The sequence below is a fragment of the Ascaphus truei genome, chromosome 2, assembly GCF_040206685.1.
Source record: "Ascaphus truei isolate aAscTru1 chromosome 2, aAscTru1.hap1, whole genome shotgun sequence".
Taxonomy (NCBI): Eukaryota; Metazoa; Chordata; class Amphibia; order Anura; family Ascaphidae; genus Ascaphus; species Ascaphus truei.
The window spans coordinates 262801473-262825637 of record NC_134484.1 but is presented as its reverse complement, the minus strand read 5'-3'; positions in this window follow the sequence as shown (position 1 = coordinate 262825637).

Here is a 24165-nt window from a genome sequence, read left to right as displayed (position 1 = left end):
TGGATGGGTGCGAGGCAGTGGGTGGGTGACAGTGACTGGTTGGGTGGGTGGTTGGCAGTGACATAGGGAGTCAGTGACTTTGGGAGGCAGTGACTGGGTGGGTGGAAGGTAGTGCCTGGGTGGGTGGAGGGAGTTACTTTTTGCAGTGACTGGGTGGGAGGCCGTGACTGGGAGAGAGGCACTGGGTGGGAAGCAGTGACTGGGTGGGTTAGGCGGGGGTAGTTTTTCTGATGGGGTGGCTCGTGAGGTTGCGGAGCAGAGTTCCCGGTGGCGCGGGTGCTGCCGACGCGTGTGGAGGTGAGAAGAGCCAGGTTTGGGTGAGGCGGGGGGGGTAGTTTTACTGATGCGGCGGCTGGGGAGGTTGCAAAGTTGCCTGCAGCGCGGGTGCTAGAGGCATGTGTGGAGGTGAGAAGAGCTGGGTTTGGGTGAGGCGGGGGGTAGTTTTGCTGATGCGGCAGCTGGGGATGTTGAGGAGCGGAGAGGTGAGAAGCGCCGGGTTTGGCTGAGGTGCGCCGGGGGTAGTTTGGGTGAGGGGGTGGCGGGTGGAGGTGAGGCGGTGGTGCGGCTACAGGTGAGGCGGCTTTGTCTGAGGCAGGACAGGACAGTATGGGTGCACGGCGTGTAGCTCTCACGCGGTGTGAGGAGGCTGTGAGGGTGAGGGCGTGCGTAGCCGTGTTGCTGACGTCAACCCACCCTGCAGGCCAATCACAGCGTGTGCTCAAACCCACACACAACCAAACTTTCAATTTTATATATATATATATAGATGTTGTGTTGTTTTTTGGTTCTGAGTTTACATGGACTGTGTCTGTTTATAAGTGCCACAACCTCACTAAAAGCTATGCCAAATTGAGTGCAAACTGTCATACTTTCTAGAGAATGGTAGTTTTGCAAGTGAGTTAGCATGCTTTGCAAGACCTTAAGCAACATTTGCAATGTGTGGGTGAATTTCACAAAGTTTGATAATGTCTGATTTTTTTTTCAGACTACTAGCAACCAAAGTTTTAGCGACAGTTTATCAAAAACATTTGTGAAGCAAATTGGAACACATTTGAACATTACTAGTCTACATTACTTCATACAAACCAAGATATCTACAAGTGCTCTGTATTGACCGATGTGAGGAAACTGTGACTCTGTACTCTGTTCTTTAATTAGAGGATGCTTTAGAAGATAGAATGTGTGTATACTTTGGTATTGTAGCATGCTAATATTGCAGGGGGTGGGGGGTTGGGGGGTAGGGGGGATCCTAAACACTCTTTTGCTTCTCATAAGCATATTTTAATTACTACATTTCATTAGGTACTATGATATAAGATGTGTTATGAGGTCATAAAATAATAGCAATAAATGATAACCAAAATTATACAACCATTATCATAGTAGTCTTTCCCCTGGTGATGAGCTCATTCATAAATGTAATAGCTACTTCAGATGTTCATGAGCTCATTATATTTTCCCTTTCTTATTTTACTTTATTTTACTGGTAATTTTGCTCCAATTATGCAACAGCTCAATGACTTGATAAATAGCTTTAAAATGATTCTATTGTACAGTAAATGTGCTATTATCCTTAACAATGGCTGTAAACTGCTATAAAGCTTTGATCATTTCCCTAGAGTCAATACATCATGGTACTATTGAAAAATGTGACACCTGCAAAAAACTCAGTTCAGATGCTGTTAACTCATAATAACATTTCTGTAAACCAAAAAGCCCAAATTAAACTTGGGGCATACTGTAGCTTATTTTTCACATTTTCCAAACTTACAAATTCATTTTATGTAATCTATACTGTGGAAAAAGGCACCAGGGATTCCTGATCAAAAAATATTCCAGCCATCCAAGTAAAAATGGCACATATAAGGACATGAGGTCATAGGAGGCTGAATCCAACTACTATAAAATAATTTATATAGCAATCGGATGTTTCAATATATATTACTCCTACTAAAACCGAACATATATTAATAAAAATTGTGAAGAGAATAGAGATATGCAAAAGTTGTACTTAAGTTCAAGAATAAAAAGAAACTTGCTTTTTTTTAGTTAAAAATATCACATAAATGGCAAGCTTAGCACAAAAATTTACTAAGCACTCCTGCTTTTGTGAAATTTGGCAAAACTACATAAAATTCTGCCAACAAATGTCCAAACGGTGGCAATATTACAATACAATTAACAAGTAAACCATTAAATAATTTACTAAACCAATTTTGAAGACATGCTCACAACTCTAGTGGAGAATGACCAACATTTGGGCTTAGAGTATCAAACTCTTCTATTGACACCAATATTTCATTTTTTTTTGTGTAGAGGTTCATAACCCTTTTTAAAGCTGCAGTTCAAGCAATATCCTACGTGTGTGTGTTTTTTAATAAATCCTTTCTATACTATGAGAAAATACTTTTAGCATTTAAAAAAAATAAAATAGACATTTGTAATGTATTCTAATGTAATAAGCATTTTTGTTCATATAGCAACCATTTACAAAGTCACATCTCCTGACCCTTCTGAAACAGCATCACATTTTAGAGCCCTGCCCTCTCTAGCAGTGAACCAATTGAATCTAGTGCCTGCCTGGTCACGTGATCTTCCTCACAGAACTGTTTCTGTCAGGCTTGTCAGAAGCTTTCTCCCTTTGAGTTGCACACTTCTATGTAAGTAATAACCAATTTCCTGTGTGCAGCCATTTAGGTTGTCCTGCACAGAGAGATCCAATAGCTTAAACAGTGACAAACATAAAAGAAAAGTAAGAAAATAATCTAGAGCTTCAAATTCCTACTTTCAAGAAACTAACTTTTTGTAGACACAATCTCTTCTTCCCTTTGATACAGTTTAAAGTTCTAATAGCCATATAGTCCTTGATAAGTGTACATTTTGGTCATCGTATTTGAATGCATCACAAAACTTTATTGACTTTCCGGTAGGTAAACAGTTTTTTTTTTTTGAGTTGTAGGGTTTCTAAAACCTCTAAACATCAAACAAGCATGATAGCTTTCTAGCTATAAATTTGTTGATGGTAGATAAATAGTGGAAACAACTTAAATAAAAATGGCTTTATATCTTGTCCTTACGCCTTATTTAGTGGCACACCTTTCTTCTATAAATAATTTGTGCCTGTCGGAAAATGTGTAGGAAAACCCATAACCAAGACATACAGTACTGATAAGAATCTGCATGGAGAAATCCTTTGTAAGACCTACCTAAATTTTCTTCCTGCAAATATTTGTACATCTAATTAGGTATATCACTTTCCTTTAATATAAATCCTAACAAAAGTTGTCAAAAAAGGTTAAGCTTATCTGAAAACAACATCTCTAGTGTGAAACAATAAAAAGAGCATATGATTTGACAGTAGAGCTTATGCATTCCTTTAAACTAACCCCCAATATTTCAGACACTTTGAATTAGTCAGGGTTTAAAAATGTATATTCCTCAGCATTCTGGGATTTCTAGCCAAATTCCTCATATTTAGAAATACTGTAGATGCATAAGGGCAGGAATAAAAAATTAGGACTGTAGGAAGCAATCCTATGCTACAGTATCTGACACAGAGATGGGTGTAAAACATGCCTGGAGCAAGAAGAATGGTTGTATTCTATAACTTTGGTTTTATTTTGTTTTTTTCCAAAAGCATACATAAACAGTCATAGTATCTGAAGTAATGTTACCATAACACATCATTCCAATTAAACACGTATTTCAAAAACTCCATGAAAATGGGGGGGAAAAGGGGAAGACAAGAAGGAAGGGGATGGGGGGGGGGGAAGGGGTGTGGCGCGTGTCTGTCTTCCCTCGGGTCTATTCGTATTTGATATTCTCGTCTCCTATCGACTCAATAACATTGATCCTGGCTGATCTTCCTCACCGGATGGGTGAACTAGTCTCCAAATCTGGCTATTCGCAAAGGGCGTCTAGTGCCATATCTACATATCTACATCTAATAGCACCCATTTCAGGCCACTATCAAGAGAGAACGCATCTGTGACTATCAAAGCAAGATGGTATCTTTCTCTACTCCCGGGATGTCCGTCTGGGCCAACCAAGGCGTCCAGGTATTTAAGAAATTTTTGCCAGTGTCATTAACTAAACTCATTAATTTTTCAATCTGACATACAAACCAAATTCTGTTCCGAATCTTGGGAATTGATGGAATTTCGGGTTGTTTCCATAATGCTGCGATCTCACACCGCGTTGCTGTTGCGAAATAAGCAACCAATTTATTACTTGTTTTATTCAAACCCAGTGTCGGTCTGTTCAGGGGGATGCGTGGGAGGAGATTCATCTTTATGCTATATATCTTACCGATCCAAGATATTTTAAAGGCCGCCCACTTCCTAATGTCTTCCTTTAGAGTGCGGATCAGCTTGGGATAATTTGCTTGATAGATACCGTTGTAATCTTTGGGAATGAGCACTCCTAAATATTTCACTCCTTGTTTCGGCCAATTAAAATTGAAGTTGATCTGAATCAACTTTTTTGTCTCTTTCAGGAGGCTTATATTCAGAGCTTCAGACTTGGATTGGTTAATCTTGAAGCCTGAGATGTTATGAAATTTCCCTAACAAGTTGAAGAGATTCGGTAAGGAGGTAAGAGGACTCGAGATCGTAAACAACACATCATCCGCGTAGAGTGCCACTTTGTGTGTTTGTGTGCCGGTCTCAATTCCCCTCACATCGGGGTTATTTCTGATTTGGGCTGCTAAGGGTTCCATGCACAACGCAAATAAAAGGGGGGATAACGGACACCCCTGTCAAGTGCCACTTTTAATTTTAAAGAGATCCAATGGGAAACCCTGGTGTACTACCTTTGCAGCCAGATCCCTATACAGTGACAGGATCGCGTTACTCACTCGGTCCCCGAACCCAAACTCTCCAAGCGTGGCTTTCAGATAAGGCCAGTCAATCCTGTCAAAGGTTTTTTCTGCATCCAGACTCAACACCATAACTGGAATCTTGCGTGTATTGGCTATATCTATCAGATCAATAATCCGTCGTGTGTTATCTGTGGCTTGTCGACCCTTAATGAACCCGAGTCTGGGCAGGATGTGACTTAATCTGTTGGCCAGTAAAATGGCATAAACTTTGATATCGGTTTTAATTAGTGAAATATGCCTGTAGCTTGAACAATCTAATGGGTCTTTCCCAGGCTTATATATTACTGAAATGGACGCTTTGGGCATCTGTTCCGGGAACGCGGCACCTTCTAGCACCGCATTAAACATTCTGAGGAGATGTTGCACCAGAAGCTTAATATATTTTTTATAATAGAGATTTGAGAAACCATCTGGCCCAGGTGCCTTTGATGGTTTGAGGTCCTGAACGACCTGGGTAAGCTCCTCTGTAGTAAAATTAGCCCCTAATATTTCCCTCTCCGAACCACTCAATCTTGGTAGATGTGAGCTCTTCAGGAAATCCCTCATAGCTCTTTTCGTTTTACCGTTATGTGCCACCTTTTCCCCGTTATAAAGATCCTCATAAAAACTCCTGAATTCCTCCACTACTGCTGCGGCCAACTTGAGTCTAACATTTGCCAATAATTATCCGGGGCTTTTTCGGCTGGCGCCCGGCTGGCGCCAAACTTGGCCGCGCGACAGCCGCATCTTCCCCTCCCCGCGTGCAAAATCAAGATACTGTTCCCCTGCCCTTCCGACCCCCTGGCTGCTCCCCCTGGCTGCTAAACTGCTTCACGCAGCTTTGCGCAACTTCCCCTTACCCCTGCTTCCCCTTCAGCCTTCGGGGATGCCGGGGAACCCTGGCACGTGTGACCGGCGCCACAGTGACGCGCGGCACGCGCCAGGAAAAAAACAAAACCACCCGCTCTCTGCCCGCATATTGCCCCCACATTGCGGTGGCAGCCGCTGAAGACTCAGCTCGGCCGCCACTGTATAAGTTTTGGGTTAGCTGTTGTGGCCCCTGTTTTTAGCCTTAGCCCCCGTATGCTATATTTGGGTGCCTATTCCTCTATTTGTTAGCCAGCAAGGTATCTGGTTTGTTTGCTTTTTCATAAAATAGCCTCTTGGACCAACTCAGTGTATTGTCTGCCTGGGAGGTTAAGACTAGATTAAGTTCAATTCTAGTGTTATGAATTTCTTTGAGAAGAGCCGAATTATGACCTTGCTTATGTTTGAGTAGCTGTTCCCTTAGTTTAGATTGCAAAATGATAATTTTCTTGTTTCTCTCCCTTTTGAATTTTGCCGCCAGCTTAATTAGGGTCCCTCTCAGGGTTGCTTTGTGTGCTTCCCATAAAACTGAATGGGACTGAATACTACCAGTATTAATTTTGAAGAATTGATCAATTTCCCTACCAATTACTTGTTCCAACTCTGGAACCTTTAATAGTATTCATTAAGTTTCCAGTTTGCTCCCAGCCTGTCCAGGAATTTTTGAGTGCACCGTAGCTCTATAGGCGCATGATCCGACCATGAAATATCATGGATCCCTGAGTGGGGGATCTTCGGGACCAGTCTGCTAGAGACAAAGAAGTAATCGATTCTGCTGTAGGTGGTATGGGGGTGGGAGAAGAAAGTATAGTCCCTTTCTAACAGATGCATCTCCCTCCAGATGTCTACCAGTTTGCTATCAGCCAGCCCTCCCTCTAAGGCTTCTATGTAACTTCTCTTGTTGGGTTTGTAGGGGCCTGATCTATCCATTTTCAGATTAACCGCCACATTAAAATCTCCCGCCAATATTATATCTCCTCTAGCAACCAATCTTAACGTATGAAAGAACTTCTTAAAGAAAGAAGGATACTGCTCACAAGGGGCATAAACCATAGCCAACGTTATTGGCTGGGCTTGTATGGTTCCCACTATCACTAGAAACCTGCCGTCCCCGTCTCTCTTAACCACCTCTTCTATGAAGGGGAGATTATTATGAAGCAGGATTGCCACCCCTCTCTTTTTTTCATTGTTTGCGGAGGAAAGATAAAACCTCTTGAAGCTCTTATCCCAAAATTTGGGGGCGCTTTTAGTGCTGAAATGAGTCTCCTGGAGTAGCACCACATCTGCCTGCTTACGCTTGTAATCCGCCATAGCCACTCTACGTTTGCCCGGACTGTTCAAACCCTTAGTATTGTGGGATACTATAATCATCGACATTGTGCGTCGTCTTGTGTTTTACTAAATTCTATATCTCTACTATAGAACCTTTTTACCCGGGGCTCCCCTGATCCATTTACCCAGACCGGGGCCAGATACTTAACCTATTTACAGTGAACCTGAAGAATTCTTAGCAACCATCCCCAGACTTCTAATCACACTAACCCTTCGTGCTCAGAGTGATCTTCATCTCTGCGGCAGAGTCCAGTGCGGTCAACCCTCCTCCTGCTCCGAGGCCCGTTTCAATCGGGGTTTCTACGCTCCTAGATACGTTATATATTGTGTTGGCTGATCTTCTAACCTATTTCCAACTAGGCCCCAGTCCGTTAACACCCTCTCCCCTCTGGGTGAGTTCCTTGTTAATTATGGCCGCCCACCCTACCACCCTCCCTCCCCCCCTCCACATAGCGATAACACTCTTGCCTAACTCCCCCCTATGCAGTGCGGCCGAGCATCTCCCCGTCGGCTCCCTCATGGACTTCGACTGCAGGTAAGTGGAGAGAAAGGTTAATCAGCCGGACCGAAACAGATATGGAGGACCCCCCAATTCTTACCCTCATAGCTAAATTCCTAACCCCCTTTATTGACTGGATTGTCAGCTCTCTACCCACTCCTACCCTACTAAAGGGATGCCTCTATCTCTTCTTCCACCTAGTCACACCCACATTCCTCTCCTATCTTTTCACCAACTAGAAGTCCCCCCTCTCTCTCTCCCCTACTCTCCCCTCCTTCTCTTCCCCCCTCACCCTTCCCCCCTCCCTCTCCCCCCTCTCTCTTCCCCCCTCTCTCCCCTCCCCCCTTATGAGTGGGATACTTATTAAATTTTAGGGCCGCCACGACCCAGTCGGATCCCGCAGTTCTTCATTGCTCCCTGCTGGTGGGCCTCCTGCTCCTGTCTGCGCCCCTTCGGTGAAGCAACGGAGGCCAGTCAGACCCATTGCCCTCTCCTGCCACCAGGGGGCTCTCCCAGCCGATCCTTCATCGAGATCCAACATAGCCACCATGCCTCCTCACTCCACCAGGGGTCTCCCTCACTCTACTCTCCTGCTGTTACCAAGATGGCCGTGCTGCATCTTCCCGCCACCAGAGGACTTCTTCAATATCATACTCCTCCAGGTAGAATTAAAATGGCTGCGACGCTCCCTTCCTGCTACCAGGGGGCCCAGCTACTCACCACCTGATTCATATGAAGCTCAGAGCCGGGGATGTCTCCTTTAAGTCCAAGCTTGGGGATGATTGACACCGGAGAGACACTTATGCATTGTGTTTGCCCCTCGGCGGCTCCACACGCCGCCAAGACGCCTCCGGAGCTGGATCCTCTGCTGGGAGCTGCTGCTCAGGACCCAGGGAAGAGACAGGTAGGCCAATTTTTTTCAGGAACTCAGCTCCCCCCTCCATATGTTTTAGAGTGAATGCCACTCCATTTTTTAATACAATTAATCTGAATGGGAACAGCCATCTATACCGGACCCCATTATCATGCAGGACTTTGGTAATTGCTGACAGGGCTCTCCTTTTTGACAGGGTTGCCGGGGCAAGGTCCTGGAACACCTGAAGTTTCACTACCTCAAATTCCAGGGACTTAGTCGCTCTGGCGATTTGGCATATACTTTCTTTTATTTTAAAGTAATCTAGCCTGATGATTATGTCCCTCGGCGGGTCTCTTTGTGGCGGCTTGGATCGCAATGCCCGGTGACATCTGTCAAATTGCAGCTCCATTCCGGTCTTGTCTGGAAGCATATGCAGCAGCCAGTTGGAGGCAAATTATTCTGGGTCTGACACCGACTCCGGGACCCCCCGCAGGCAGATGTTATTGCGCCGGTCGCGGTTTTCAGAATCTTCCTGCCTGTCATGTATGTCCGCAATCATTTTATAGAGTTGGGCCGTGGATTTCTCATTTTTTTGTATTGCTCTAACATTTGCATCCACTTTATTTTCCAGTGTGTTGGTTCTTTCTCCTATACTGTCAATATCCTTCCTGAGTTCCCATAGCTCTTTCTGAAAAAAGGTCTTCATCTCTGAGCAGAACACTTTCATGTCCTTTCTTGTGACCCAGTCTTGGTCCGTAACCTCTGCTCTACTCGCAGGTCTGCTCGTGGACCTTTCGCTCTCTGAGTCGGAGCCTACCATTTGCCTGCTTTCCTCCCCTCCACTCACTCGTGTCGGCTCGCCTTTTTGGAAATAATCAGTCACCACCGAGGTTCTCTTTCGAGATACCGCTCTCTTTGGTATCCTTGGGGGCTCCGGCGAATGAATTTCAGTTTTTCACTGCGGTTCACTGGTTTTTGTGCTGTATATATATATAGTATATTGCCGGTAGGGACGGAGCCTCTTACTTAGGCATCCATACACCTAGCCGCCGCACATGCGCCTCCAGTTTAAAATGTATATTCCTCAGCATTCTGGGATTTCTAGCCAAATTCCTCATATTTAGAAATACTGTAGATGCATAAGGGGAGGAATACAAAATTAGGACTGTTGGAAGCATTCCTATGTTATCTGACAAAGAGATGGGTGTAAAACATGCCTGGAGCAAGATGAATGGTTGTATTGTTTACACCTTGAATGGGAAAAGGTTAAGTAGGTGAAAGTATAAGGAGTTTGGTCTTTCTTTTATTGAGTTCTTCTTATTATTTATTGCTATCATCTCTATGACATGAAAACAAAATGGAACAATCGAGGAAGCAGGTACAGATTCAAAGAGCTTTACAATGTAAAACAAAGAAAGATGGGAGTAGAATAAAAACAAGTTATTAAAAGGGAAGAGGGGGAGGTCACGTGATGACAGAGAGGTGAGTGGCTGCTTAGTACCTGAGCTCCATTCTCACCAGCACTAGTTATTTAAATAACTACAGCAAAAACAGCGACAACAGCAACACAACCAGCAGTAAAGAATCTCTAAATATATCAGGATGGCATCTAATAAAACAGTCTGAAGAAAAACTCAGACAGTCTCTACTTATTTTAAAAAAGGAGAGGCAGCACAGGGAGACAGGCCTAAATCCCCTGCACAACCCACCATGGCAGACCCTGAGGGATAAAATGCAGTTACTACATTGGACGACATGGAGGTAATGAGGCGCAAGGATATGAAAGCCTTCTGCAATGAAATGAAGCAATTTTTTAAAATGGAGCTTTGGGCTCTCAGTAAAGATATTGATGCCCTAGGTGAACGGACAAATTCCCTAGAGGCTAAATCTGATGACACTGTCACTGGCACAAACCCAGAAACAAGTGACTAAGCTGGGGGACCAGGTCAGGTTTCTAGAGGAAAAGATTGAGGACTCTGAAAACAGGGACAGAAGAAGTAATATTTGTCTGAGGGGGGTCCCTGAGTCTGTCACCCATCTGGAGGAATATGCCACCAAGTGGCTAGAACAACTCTTCCCTGACAAGACGGACCGTGAGCTCCTGTTAGACAGATGTCATCGTGCCCTGAGAGGAAGACCTCAGACAGGGGACCCCCCAAGAGACATTGTTATCAGGTTCCACCATTACCGCACAAAAGAGGAGGTCTGCAGGATCTCACGGGACACTAAACATATGGAGTTTGATCAAGTGAGATTCCAGGTGTTCCAAGACCTGTCCCCTGCCACACTGGCCAAATGAAAATCCCTAGCCCCCATTACAAAAATTCTGCGGGACCAGCAGATTAGATACTGGTGGCTATTCCCATGTGCACTGATGGTGCTGCGGAATGGGGTAGCTCATACCTTGAGGCGTCTGGAGGACGGCGAGGGATTACTCGGCATGCTGGGAGCAGTGGAGGTGCTGCAGGCATCCCCACGAGCAGAGGCAGGAGACGCGGTTGCACCCTTGCCCATGTGGAGCAAAGTGGGGGCTCATCGATCGGCTGCAGGGGAAACGGGAGCAGCGGCAGCCCTCAACTGAGTCCACACCCCATTCGGCGGACGACACAACTTCACCCAGAAGGAGGGGTCAAAACCGCATCCTCCGGTGACCCAGCTGTCCCCCAGATCCTGCGGCTGCCCTCTTGGTCGCGAGCGGGTCGTCGCTGACTTTTGGAGGGCAGCCATCTTGCCTCAATCCTCCCCCATGCTCGGCGGGAACGGCTCTACCTTTCGCGGGCTTTGCCGCTGACGTCACTGTCAGGCGACGAGCCAGGTGCCGTTCTCTCGCAAGAACACGGCGCTGCCCCTTATGACGCGGCACACACGGCAGAGAGACTCTGCCCAGGAGGCAGGAGGGGTCCGCAGCCGTGGGAGGGATAAAGTAAGGGGGGAGGATGATGATAATGAAAGGGGGTGGGAGGAGGAGGATGATAATGAAAGGGGAGGGGAAGGAGGAGGATGATAATAAAAGAGGGGGAGGAGGAGGATGATAATGAAAGGGGGGGTGGAGGAGGATGATAATGAAAGGGGGGGTGGAGGAGGATGATAATGAAAGGGGGGGAGGAGGATGATGATAAAGAAAGGGGGAGGAGGAGGAGGATGATAAAGAAAGGGGGGGGGGATGATAAAGAAAGTGGGAGGGAGGATGATAAAGAAAGGGGGGGGAGGATGATAAAGAAAGGGGGGAGGGAGGATACAAAGAAGGGGGGAGGATATAAAGAAAGGGGGGAGGACATAAAGAAATTGGGGGAGATGAAGAAAGGGGGGGAGATGAAGAAAGGGGGGAGATGAAAAGGGGGGAGATGAAGAAAGGGGGGAGATAAAGGGAGGGGGTGGAGGATATAAAGAAAGGGGGGGGAAAGGATATAAAGAAAGGGGGGAGATGAAAAGGGGGGGAGATGAAGAAAGGGGCGAGATAATGGGAGGGGGGTGGAGGATATAAAGAAAGGGGGGGGAGGATATAAAGAAAAAGGGGGGGGGGTAAAGAAAGGGGGGATAATGAAAGGGGGGATAACGAAAGAGGGGGTAAAGAAAGATTCAATTTACTTGTCACCATCTGACGTTGAGCCCTTCCCAATAAAGTTTCAATGAGGCTCTGTATGTTATATGTATGTAGGTTATATGGTATAGAATATCTGTTGCATATAGGTTATATATGTTACTTATGGTTCATATGTTATATAGGGTTAATAGGTTAAATATGTTAAATACGTTCATTATAGCATTAAATAACTGGGTTCATTCAAATGCTGGGTATATATATATATATATATATATATACAGCTAAACCCCGTTATAACGCGGGTCTCGGGGTCCACCCCGAGACCACCGCGTTACTAACGGGGTCGCGAGAAAAAAAAATGGCCGCCACTTTAGCGCATATTCATCCCGCGGGACAGGAGATGGGAGCGGGCATGTCCCTCCGCTCCCCGCTTCCCCCTGTCACAGCGGGACAGCCCGCGGGGCAGGAGATGGGAGCGGGGATGTCCTTCCTGTCCAAGCTTCCCCCTGTCACCGCGGGACAGGCCGCGGGGCAGGAGATGGGAGCGGGGATGTCCCTCAGGTCGCCGCTTACCTCAGATCCCTCCACGTGCCCGGTGCTCCCGCTGCCTGCATGGAGGTGGTAGCGGGGGGTTTCTTCTCCCCACCGCTGTCCCCGGTGCTCCCGCTGCCTGCGCGGGAGGAGGGGGGGAGCGGGTGGTGGTGCTGGTCGCGGCCTTTCCTCTGCTCCGACCCCACCCCCGTCTGTGTAGAGTGAGAGAGTGTGTGTGTGTGTGTATGTATAAATGGGAGAGAAAGTGTGTGTGTGTATATGGGTGTGTGTATATGGGTGTGAGTGTGTGTAAGTGTCTGTGAGTGTGTGTAAGTGTCTGAGTGTGTGTGTAAGTGTGTGTAAGTGTGTGTGAGTGTCTGTGAGTGTCTAAGTGTGTGTAAGTGTGTGTGAGTGTGTGTGAGTGTGTGTGAGTGTCTGTGAGTGTGTGTGAGTGTGCGTGAGTGTGCGTAAGTGTGCGTAAGTGTGTGTGGGTGTGTGTGAGTGTCTGTGAGTGTGTGTGAGTGTGTGTAAGTGTGTGTAAGTGTGCGTGAGTGTGCGTACGTGTGTGTGAGTGTCTGTGAGTGTGTGTAAGTGTCTGAGTGTGTGTGTAAGTAAGTGTAAGAGCCGGAGCGGGAGGTGAGCGGGAGGTGGGAGGTTTGACAGGGAGGGGGGGTGTGGCTTGAGCGGAGGGACCCGCTACTCTCCCCCCACCTCCCTCCACGGACTGCAGGAGGGAGCTGCTACTCTCCCCCCCCCTCCCTCCACGGGCTGCAGGAGGGACCCGCTACTCTCCCCACCTCCCCGGACTGCAGGAGGGAGCTGCTACTCTCCCCCCCCCTCCCCGGACTGCAGGAGGGAGCTGCTACTCTCCCCCCACTCCCTCCACTGGCTGCAGGAGGGACCCGCTACTCTCCCCCCCCCCCTCCCTCCACGGACTCGGGCTGGAGCACTCATACATACACACATACACACATACACACACACACACAGGCACTCACACACTCATACACACACACGCGCACACACACATGCAGGCACTCACGCACTCACACACACACACACACACACACAGACAGGCACTCGCACTCACACACACAGACCGCTAACCCCCCCCCCCCCGCCGCAGTACAGGGCCCGCCGTAGCCGCAGCGCAGGGCCCCGCCACCCCCCCACCCCCCCACAGCACAATGACTTCCCACCCCCTTAACTTTGTCAAACAAAAGTCACAAGACGTTGTACAGGCAAAATACATCTGTTAAAGTGCAGTTGTCTGTTTATTTCTATATAATAATTGTGTGCAGTGTGCAGTGTGTGTGCAGTGTGTGTGCAGTGTGAGCAATGAGGAGTGTGTGTGCAGTGTACCGTGTGTGTGCAGTGTGTCAGTGTGTGCAGTGTGAGCAATGAGCAGTGTGTGTGCAGTGTGCAGTGTGCAGTGTGTGTGCAGTGTGTCAGTGTGTGCAGTGTGAGCAATGAGCAGTGTGTGTGCAGTGTGCAGTGTGTGTGCAGTGTGTCAGTGTGTGCAGTGTGAGCAATGAGGAGTGTGTGTGCAGTGTACAGTGTGTGTGCAGTGTGTCAGTGTGTGCAGTGTGAGCAATGAGCAGTGTGTGTGCAGTGTGCAGTGTGTGTGCAGTGTGTCAGTGTGTGCAGTGTGAGCAATGAGCAGTGTGTGTGCAGTGTGTCAGTGTGTGCAGTGTGAGCAATGAGCAGTGTGTGTGCAGTGTGCAGTGTGCAGTGTGTGTGCAGTGTGTCAGTGTGTGCAGTGTGAGCAATGAGCAGTGTGTGTGCAGTGTGCAGTGTGTGTGCAGTGTGTCAGTGTGTGCAGTGTGAGCAATGAGGAGTGTGTGTGCAGTGTACAGTGTGTGTGCAGTGTGTCAGTGTGTGCAGTGTGAGCAATGAGCAGTGTGTGTGCAGTGTGCAGTGTGTGTGCAGTGTGTCAGTGTGTGCAGTGTGAGCAATGAGCAGTGTGTGTGCAGTGTGTCAGTGTGTGCAGTGTGAGCAATGAGCAGTGTGTGTGCAGTGTGCAGTGTGCAGTGTGTGTGCAGTGTGTCAGTGTGTGCAGTGTGAGCAATGAGCAGTGTGTGTGCAGTGTGCAGTGTGTGTGCAGTGTGTCAGTGTGTGCAGTGTGAGCAATGAGGAGTGTGTGTGCAGTGTACAGTGTGTGTGCAGTGTGTCAGTGTGTGCAGTGTGAGCAATGAGCAGTGTGTGTGCAGTGTGCAGTGTGTGTGCAGTGTGTCAGTGTGTGCAGTGTGAGCAATGAGCAGTGTGTGTGCAGTGTGTCAGTGTGTGCAGTGTGAGCAATGAGCAGTGTGTGTGCAGTGTGCAGTGTGCAGTGTGTGTGCAGTGTGTCAGTGTGTGCAGTGTGAGCAATGAGCAGTGTGTGTGCAGTGTGCAGTGTGTGTGCAGTGTGTCAGTGTGTGCAGTGTGAGCAATGAGGAGTGTGTGTGCAGTGTACAGTGTGTGTGCAGTGTGTCAGTGTGTGCAGTGTGAGCAATGAGCAGTGTGTGTGCAGTGTGCAGTGTGTGTGCAGTGTGTCAGTGTGTGCAGTGTGAGCAATGAGCAGTGTGTGTGCAGTGTGCAGTGTGTGTGCAGTGTGGCAGTGTGAGCAATGAGCAGTGTGTGTGCAGTCAGTGTGTGCAGTGTGTAGTGTGCAAAAAAATTTTTTTTTTTTTTTTTTTTAAACGGGAGCCACGGGAAAACCGCGTTATAACCGAATCGCGGTATAACGAGGCGCGTTATAACGGGGTTTAGCTGTATGTATATATATATATATATATATATATATATATATATATATATATATATATATATATATATATATATATATATATATTTATATATATATATATATATATATATATATATATATATATATTTATATTTATATATATAGAAATAAAAGACAGCGCCCCTATTAGCATACACCTATAACCCTGCAAAACAGACCTCACACTGCAGGATGATATACCCAGCACAGATATATGACAATGCTTCTAGATTAGCAGGAAACCAAGCAAATTGCAATATAAAAGGTAAAAAAACAAAATTGTGAAAAAATATATGAAAAAATAAAAAATATATTAAAAAATGTATGTTGGCAACAAAAACAATAAAAAAAGAAAAAAATACCTATAAAAATTGTGTGTAAGTCTCTTTTGTATTGTTGACAAAAATGTATAATCAATATAAAATGATGTCCATACAAATCCTTAAAAATGAATTAGAAGTCCTGGGCAGCTTAATTCTTGGGATCACCAACCTCCCAACGATATCTAAGAAAAAAAGAAGAAAGAAAAAGCGCCCGATCCTAGTGTAAATTCAGATTTAAAAGGTTTTAATTATCATGAACAGACGATTGCCAACTCACACTTTGTCAGTTTAAAATAAGCAATTTATGGGACAAGCCCATGAACCACGCTGACGTCCAGGTTTCAGAAGTCTTCCATCTGCATACAAATGTAGCTGCTTTGAATCAGCCCTGCTGTGGGATATGCTGCCGGTACAACTTTTCTCCTCTGCAGGGAAGGTAGATGTTTCTGGCGGTATTAAATCACCCACCGATCAAGTAGCAGGATACAGGAACTGACGTCTGTGCTCTGGACTAGCATTAAATAACTGGGTTCATTCAAATGCTGGGTATATATATATATATATATATATATATATATATATATATATATATATATATATATATATATATATATATATATATATATATATATATGTGTATATATATATATATATATATATATATATATATATATATATATATATATATATATATATATATATATATATATGTGTATATATATATATATATATATATATATATATATATATATATATATACATATATATATATATATATATATATATATATATATATATATATATATATATATATACATATATATATATATATATATATATATATATATATATAGACATAGATATATAGATATGCACTCATTATAACTTAGGTACTGCTGTAAGTCGTTATGAAGTTAAAAATCACGCTGCAGTTTAAGGTTAAGTTGGTTATCAGTTTTGCGCCGGTGGGATTCACCCACGACGTCGTACATGTGTTCCTCACATAGGTCCCTGACGAATCAGGACCTTAAACAAGTTACAGGGGGGTCGGTCCCGGGAAGGGAAAGCCGGCCGTTTTGGAAGGTCAGGCATACCGACCTGCCCTTTGGGCGTCAGACTCCCACTCGGGGGACCCCGAGGGGAGCTCTGGTTTTTCTTTTATTTATTTTTCATTATTACAAAGCTGTTTAACTTATGTTTTGAATTTTGCTTTACCCCTTATGTGTTTTCCCTTGTACTGTCTCCCCCCTCCCTACCCCTCCCAATCCTTCCCCCATCCGGACGGGCAGGATGCCGACCTGGACGGAACACAAGAACTTTGCGGGATGGCAATACCAAACACGTCCGCCAGTTGAACAAGAGACAAAGTGGACAGGGTGAGTCATCAAACGTTAGTTTGTTACACTTCTCACACATTAAGTGATGGCGTTAACCCTTATATCACATAACGTTAAGGGCTTTAATAGCCCAACCAAGAGAAAAATAGCTTTCACTGACTACTGTATAAAAGAAAACACGCAGATGTCCTAATGTTACAGGAGACTCATTTTAGCAAGACCAACGCACCTAAATTCCTAGACAAAGAATATGCCCAGTTCTACCTTTCCTCCGCACCGGTTAAAAAACGTGGGGTGGCCATCTTGTTCCATAATAAAATCTCATTTGTAGCCCAAACTATTAAAAGAGACACAGAGGGACGTTTTGTTATACTGGTGGGCACGATACGGGAGCAATGCATCACAATAGCCACAATGTATGCCCCCTGCAAGCAGGACGCAGTTCTTCTTTGAAGACTTTTTTCAGACTCTATGCGCCGTTGCGAGGGGCGGCGTAATACTCGCAGTGGATATCAACATGGTCATGCAACCAAATCTAGACATATCAGGGAATACGGGCGCGGTACATAAAAAAGTGGGGACCTCTTTACGCAAGGGCCTGAAAGACAACCAACTGACTGACATGTGGAGAGAATTACACCCGACTGATAGGGACTATACGTTCTATTCCCACCCACATGGCTCCTATAGCAGAATCGATTTCTTTTTCGTCTCTTGCCAACTGGTTCCTTTGGTCTCCCGAGCTGGGATCTATGATATTTCATGGTCTGACCATGCACCGATAGAGCTAAGGTGCGAGCACATCCGAACAGGCAGACCAGGAGCGAACTGGAAGCTCAACGAATCAACCCTAAAATTCCCTGAGATTTATGAGAGAATAAAGGAAGAAATAGTTCAATTCTTCCACACAAACACAGGCTCTGTAGATTCCCAGTTTGTATTATGGGAGGCTCACAAAGCGACGCTGAGGGGCATACTAATTAGCACCACAGCTAGGAGAAACTCAAACCCTCAAAAGCCCATGAGCCAGATGGCTTCTCGGGGCAATACTATAAGAAATTTTCCAAAGTACTAGCCCCTAGGTTGCTCCACGTGTTCAATGCAATATTAGCAGGAGTCCCCATCCCCAGAGAGATATTACAGGCGTCTATATCATTAATCCATAAACCAGGTAAAGTTCCGCTGGACTGCAAAAGTTATAGGCCCATATCCCTAATCAAAACTGATATTAAAATATACGCTAAACTATTGGCCAATAGATTATGTCTAATCCTACCCAGACTTATACACCCAGATCAGGTCGGATTCATCAAAGGCAGACAGGCAGTGGACAATACCCGGCGATTTATTGATCTGGTAGAATTGGCTACTAAAAATAACACACAAAGTTTGCTGTTAAGTCTGGAGGAGACGCTTGCGGCATTTGGCTTTGGGGATCAGGTGAGTAGAGCGATTTTCTCGCTGTACTCAGGACCTACCGCCAGGGTAATACATCAGGGCTTTCCATCTCTCCCCTTCCAAATTAAGAGTGGCACGAGACAGGGATGCCCATTATCCCTCTTCTGTTCGCTCTATGTATAGAACCACTGGCGGCGCAAATTAGAGGCAACCCGGACATCTCAGGGTTAAACGCATATTCTCAAACACATAAAGCGGCCCTGTACGCAGATGATATCCTACTAATTATCTCAAAGCCCCTCAACTCCTTGCCAAACCTATTGGATTTATTGGACAGATTCTCGAACATTTCGGGATTTAAAATAAATCAAGCTAAATCTGAAGTCCTCAACATCAATCTCCCTAGACACGTAGAGAAGTTATTGCAACTGAATTTTAACTTCCACTGGCAACAGAAATACATAAAATATCTAGGAGTCCACATAACCAAGAACATCAAAGACATTTACAATGCAAATTACCCCAACCTAATTCGGACGTTGATAGCTGACCTCCATAAATGGTCCTCTATACGAATATCCTGGATAGGTAGGATACATAGCGTCAAAATAAACCTACTCCCCCGTATCTTATACCTTTTCCAGACGTTACCAGTGCCACTCAGACTGAAGGATTTGCTCTCACTTCAGTCTGAAATCTCTAAATTTATCTGGGGAGGGAAAAAACCGAGAGTCAACAAATTAAATATGAAAAGATCTGTCCTAGCGGGGGGCCTAGCGGTACCCTGCCTGCTCTTATATTACAAAGCGACTCAATTAAGCCAAATTGTTCAATGGCAATCCAATCCACATCTAAAACGGTGGGTGGAATTAGAGAGTGCTGCCTGCGCTCCTTTAAAATTACGCAATTTGATTTGGCTACCGAAAACAGCTCGACGATCTGCTGACATGCCGCTTTCCTCAATGACCAACTCATTGTCTATCTGGGAGGCTAATAAGACTCAATACTCCCTCACAACGAGTAATTCTTCAATGTCCCCAATTTGGAACAATCCCACGTTCGCTCCTGGCCTACTAGAGGGAGATGCATCAATGTGGAAACAAAAAGGTTACATACGGATCAAAGATCTGGAGGGATACAATGGAAAGATTAAAACTTTTGATCATGTCAGACTAGAAAAAGATATACCCCACTCAGAATTTTTTAGGTACCTCCAGCTCCGAGCATTTTATATCAAATTTGCCCCTTACCCCCCCTTGACGACATTCGAAAAGCTCTGTCTGGCAGACACCGACACAAAGGGACTCACATCACAGCTGTACAAAGAAGTAGTTGATTCTGTGAGCTCTAGACAACAACCACCATCATTTAGAACCCAATGGGAAAGAGACCTGGAAGAGACATTAGAAGACAACGAATGGAACGCTATATACCTGGCCACGGCAAAAAGCTCCATATGTACCACACTCAAGGAGAATGCATATAAGGTCCTAATGCGGTGGTACCTCACCCCAATGAAATTAGCCAAGTTCGTGCCTGGATTCTCTTCGCTATGCCCCCGGCAGTGCGGAGGATCGGCCGATCTGTTACATATGCTGTGGTCTTGCCCGCGGATCTCCCCACTATGGGAAGAAATTAGAAATTGGATAAAGAGGGTCTTCGACCTCACTATTCCCCCAGACCCATGGCTATTCCTCTTGAATAGACCACTAAAGGGCCTGTCCAAAGCAAACAATAAACTAATAGCACATTTTGCAATAGCCACGTGGAGCGAGATCGCAGCACTATGGAAATGCCCCGAAATTCCAAGTATCCCAAAGATTCGAAATCGATTGTGATTTATCTGCCAGATGGAAAAGTTGACGAGTCTAGTTAACGACACTGACACCAATTATCTCAAAGTATGGACGCTTTGGCTGGCGCAGACGGATATCCCCGGGGTTGAGAGGAACACAATCTGGCTATGATAGATGCAGGTGCGTTCTCCTTTAGAGGGAAAAAAGAGACCAAAAGCGCACCAGCACAAACGGAGCAGGAAGGACCCAAAACAAAAAATGATTAAAAGGGCACTTTAATGTGACAAAAGACCCATCCAACGCGTTTCGAACGTCACAGCGTTCTTTTTCAAGGATAAAACACAATGTGATAACATCCATTATATACCCTCTTACCTGTGGGCCGTTTCGCGCCAAAAATCGGAACCTGATGACGTCATGACGCTGCGCGCGTCATCGCGCATGCGCAGAGCGACTCAGTGCCGATCTAAGGGCAAAAGGAAGCACCACAGGCAGTGTGGCCATCTTGGATGAGGGCAGACATAGGAACACAATAACAAAGCTTTAACCAAACATTCCAGCAGAACAAAGTACATTGCTGCTTACTGGGTATGCGCATTGCAAGGGAATAAAGCTATGTAAAACTAAACTAATACTTACTAAGGGATGCTAATATATAAAAAAAAAAGACATAAAGAAGGTAAATTAAAAAACTTGTTGTGTTACAACTAAGCTATATGCATAGAAAGTGAATATATAAAAACCTCTAGACATGATTAAAAAAATGTGCAAAAAGAGTAAATTTAAGGACATATTAACACATATAAATTGCATAACACAGATTGTGGACCTAAATCATAGGAACCAGGGAAATACAACCATTATCATGTATAAAGTTTTGTCAACAAGATACATCAAAGAACAAATTTAAGCTAAAACTTTATAAGAACATTAGCATAATATTTGCATAATAAAGCTTAAGTTCAAGGGTTATAATGATCAAAATGTTTAACGCTAATATATTGAAAATTGTCTTATGAAACCTAAATTACCAAATTATGGAACAATATTATATTTTACGAGAATGAATTTACAAGAAATGTGTTAGCTGCCAATCAATATTCAAGCCCATAGGGAAGCGTGTTTGGAGAGTGAAGATCCAATACGCCTCCCTACGGTCCAGAAGGTTGATGTGATCACCTCCTCTAGATTTAGAACTAACTGATTCAATCCCCAGGAAGAAAAAATTGTTAGTTCCTCCCTGACCACATTCAGTGAAATGTTTAGAGACTGGATGATTGTTGTCTTTCAATTTTATGAGCCTTAAGTGCTCTAATATCCTGACCTTAAGGGCTCTAGTCATCCTCCCCACGTACCTCTTGCCACAACCACATGTTATTAGATAAACCACAAATTGACTTTTACCATTTATAAAACTGTTGATCTTAAATTCCTTATTTGATAATCTATTCATACCATGTGGCGGTGGCAAGGCAAACTGTAGAAAACTTTTTGCTGGCTTCATGTGTTTGCATACACTACAAGAGCCACATTTGAAGGAACCCCTAGTGATAAAAGGTTTTTTAGGCCCAGAAGTTTTGAGTTCACTTGGTGAAACATAAGATCCAATTGTTCTCGCTCTACGATATACAAAAACAGGACCAGAATCCACATATTTTTTTAAGCACAGGGTCCATGGATAAGACATTCCAATGTTTTGCAATTATAGAGTTGACTCTTCCACTTTGTTTATTATATTGTGAAATAAAAAGAGGACATTTATTTTTTGATTCTATCAATCCATGTGTGTCCTGTTTAATACCACTTGTTTTAATATTGTTGGCAAGGCGAGAATCTCCAATTGAATGTGTGGGCAACAATGATGCTCTCTCTGTATGTAATGCATTTTCAAAAGCAATAGCTATATGTGATTTAGGGTATCCCCTTTCCAAAAATCTCCTTGTAAGTTCCTCAGACTGAGAAAGGAAACCACGTTCTCCTTTAGGAGTGGAAACTCAGCTCACGACGACTACACAGACAAATAGACAGAAAGCCTACAGAGGTGATAAACTGGAGAGGATGCAACCCACAAAGAGCCTTACTAGGAGTGTTTAAGAGACCTACTGTAGCATGAGTGGATGCTCCTCACTCGGCCGCACCGCCCCTTACTCCCTCCCTACCCTCCTCATCCCTTCCCATCCCCCTCCCCCCCTTTTTTTTTTGTCTTTATTGATTTTGTTTTTGATTTTGTCAATTTGAATTAATTGTATTATGTGAATTATGTTATTATCTTTATTTCTAGCCCACCCAAAACAGCCCGGTCGAGTAGGGCACGAAAAACCGGGATATGTCTCACGAGTTGACATACGGTACTGTCTTTAGCAGAGATTAACACTAAAAATGAATTTAATGTATACTGTATTCTGTATCACTTGTTTGGAAAAAATGCAATAAAATCTAAGTTACAAAAAAAAAAAAAAAAGGGAAGAGAGGTTGTCTATTGCTGACCATGAAGAACCATGCTATAACTAACAGAAGTGTTAAGAGAGCATGGGATGGATTGTACTTCAAAGGTTTTGGATACATATGCTGTAAGGATGTCAATGTTATCTGCATAGACATTATACTTGTCTGACTTGTATTACTTGTTATATTATGCATTGCTATTACATCTTTGAGGTCAAGCATTTTCCATTTAAAAAATAACATTTATAGAAATGTTAATTAAAGTAGTAATCTTCTATGTTTAGTCCTCCTTTTTTGAGCGTGGGTTCTAAACCAGAGGGTCTCCTGATGCGGTAGTGCAGAAGCCGTTAAGATTTTTACATCTTCTTACTGTGCTCTGTCAAATAATATGCTCTGTAAAAAATGAAATCAACATTAATTATCATTGTAAAAACTAATACCTAATTTAATAACATCTAAATAAGTTGTCATAGTTCCATTTTATCTGACATGTTTCCAACACTGGCAAAGTAACAAAGCTTTTTTCTCCTGTGAAAGAAAAACATATGATGCAACTAGAATACCATTTAAATTAATCTATTCATCTATCACTGGCACTCATAGCTTTTCTCGTGTTCTTCATAACAAGTGCTGCAAAAAAACTGAGATATTATTGATCGTAGACACTATGGGCACATAGAGTATCCATTTGCATTGTTAGTGAGGATTGTTTTCTAAAGGTTTGAACTGTATTTATTCTGTACCTTACTGTACCTTTGACAAAGGTATTAGACTTTTAGGGTCTTTGTTAGTGTCTTAATGACGATTGTGTGAAAGATTCTCTCTCCAGATTAAACATAGCATGCAACACCATTATGTCCCGATTTTGAAAGAAGCATGGGAGGCAGGGATCAGATCATTAGAGAAGTCAATATCCTTTATTTCTCTGTCTTTAATTATCTTTAATGACCAGCAAGGCTCAGTTTGTTCCTCATTCAGTGAGGGACCTACATTCAGCTCTGTATTCTTAAAGGGAAAGCTGGCACCTGAACCATTACATAACATTTTTATCTTGTTTGCACTCTTGTGTTAATCCTTCAGAAAAAAACTATTACATATCTCACAATGCAACCAATGCAAGTTTACATCACCATCCTTCTAAATATTTGGCAAACCAAACCCAATAAACACACTACACTTCACTGTGAAAAAATAAAGGACACTGCTTTATTTTTACTATAATAAAAAAATGATTACAGTAATTTTCTAGGATTCCAAACTCTAACACCCAGAGACCAGCCAAGGCCATTATAGAGTACCCCCACACTCAGACTAAGGCTGTGCTTATAGTGCCGGTGAAGGTGACAGTGCAGCGACGTCGCGGCAAAACAAATGCATTGCTGCCGTTGCATGCGCTAGTAGTAAGCGCAATGCGACGGAGCGACGTATTGGTCGTGATCGCTGGAAGTCATCTCTATTTGATTTTCCAGCGACTGACGCCTGACCGTCGCGTCGCCATCGCCGGTACTATAAGCGTAGCCATAGCTTAACCATAAATGTTTGCAGACTGTCAAATTGTCTAACCTCATACCCTAATACATTTTATAGGATCCTTCCATTATTGCCATTGGGTAAT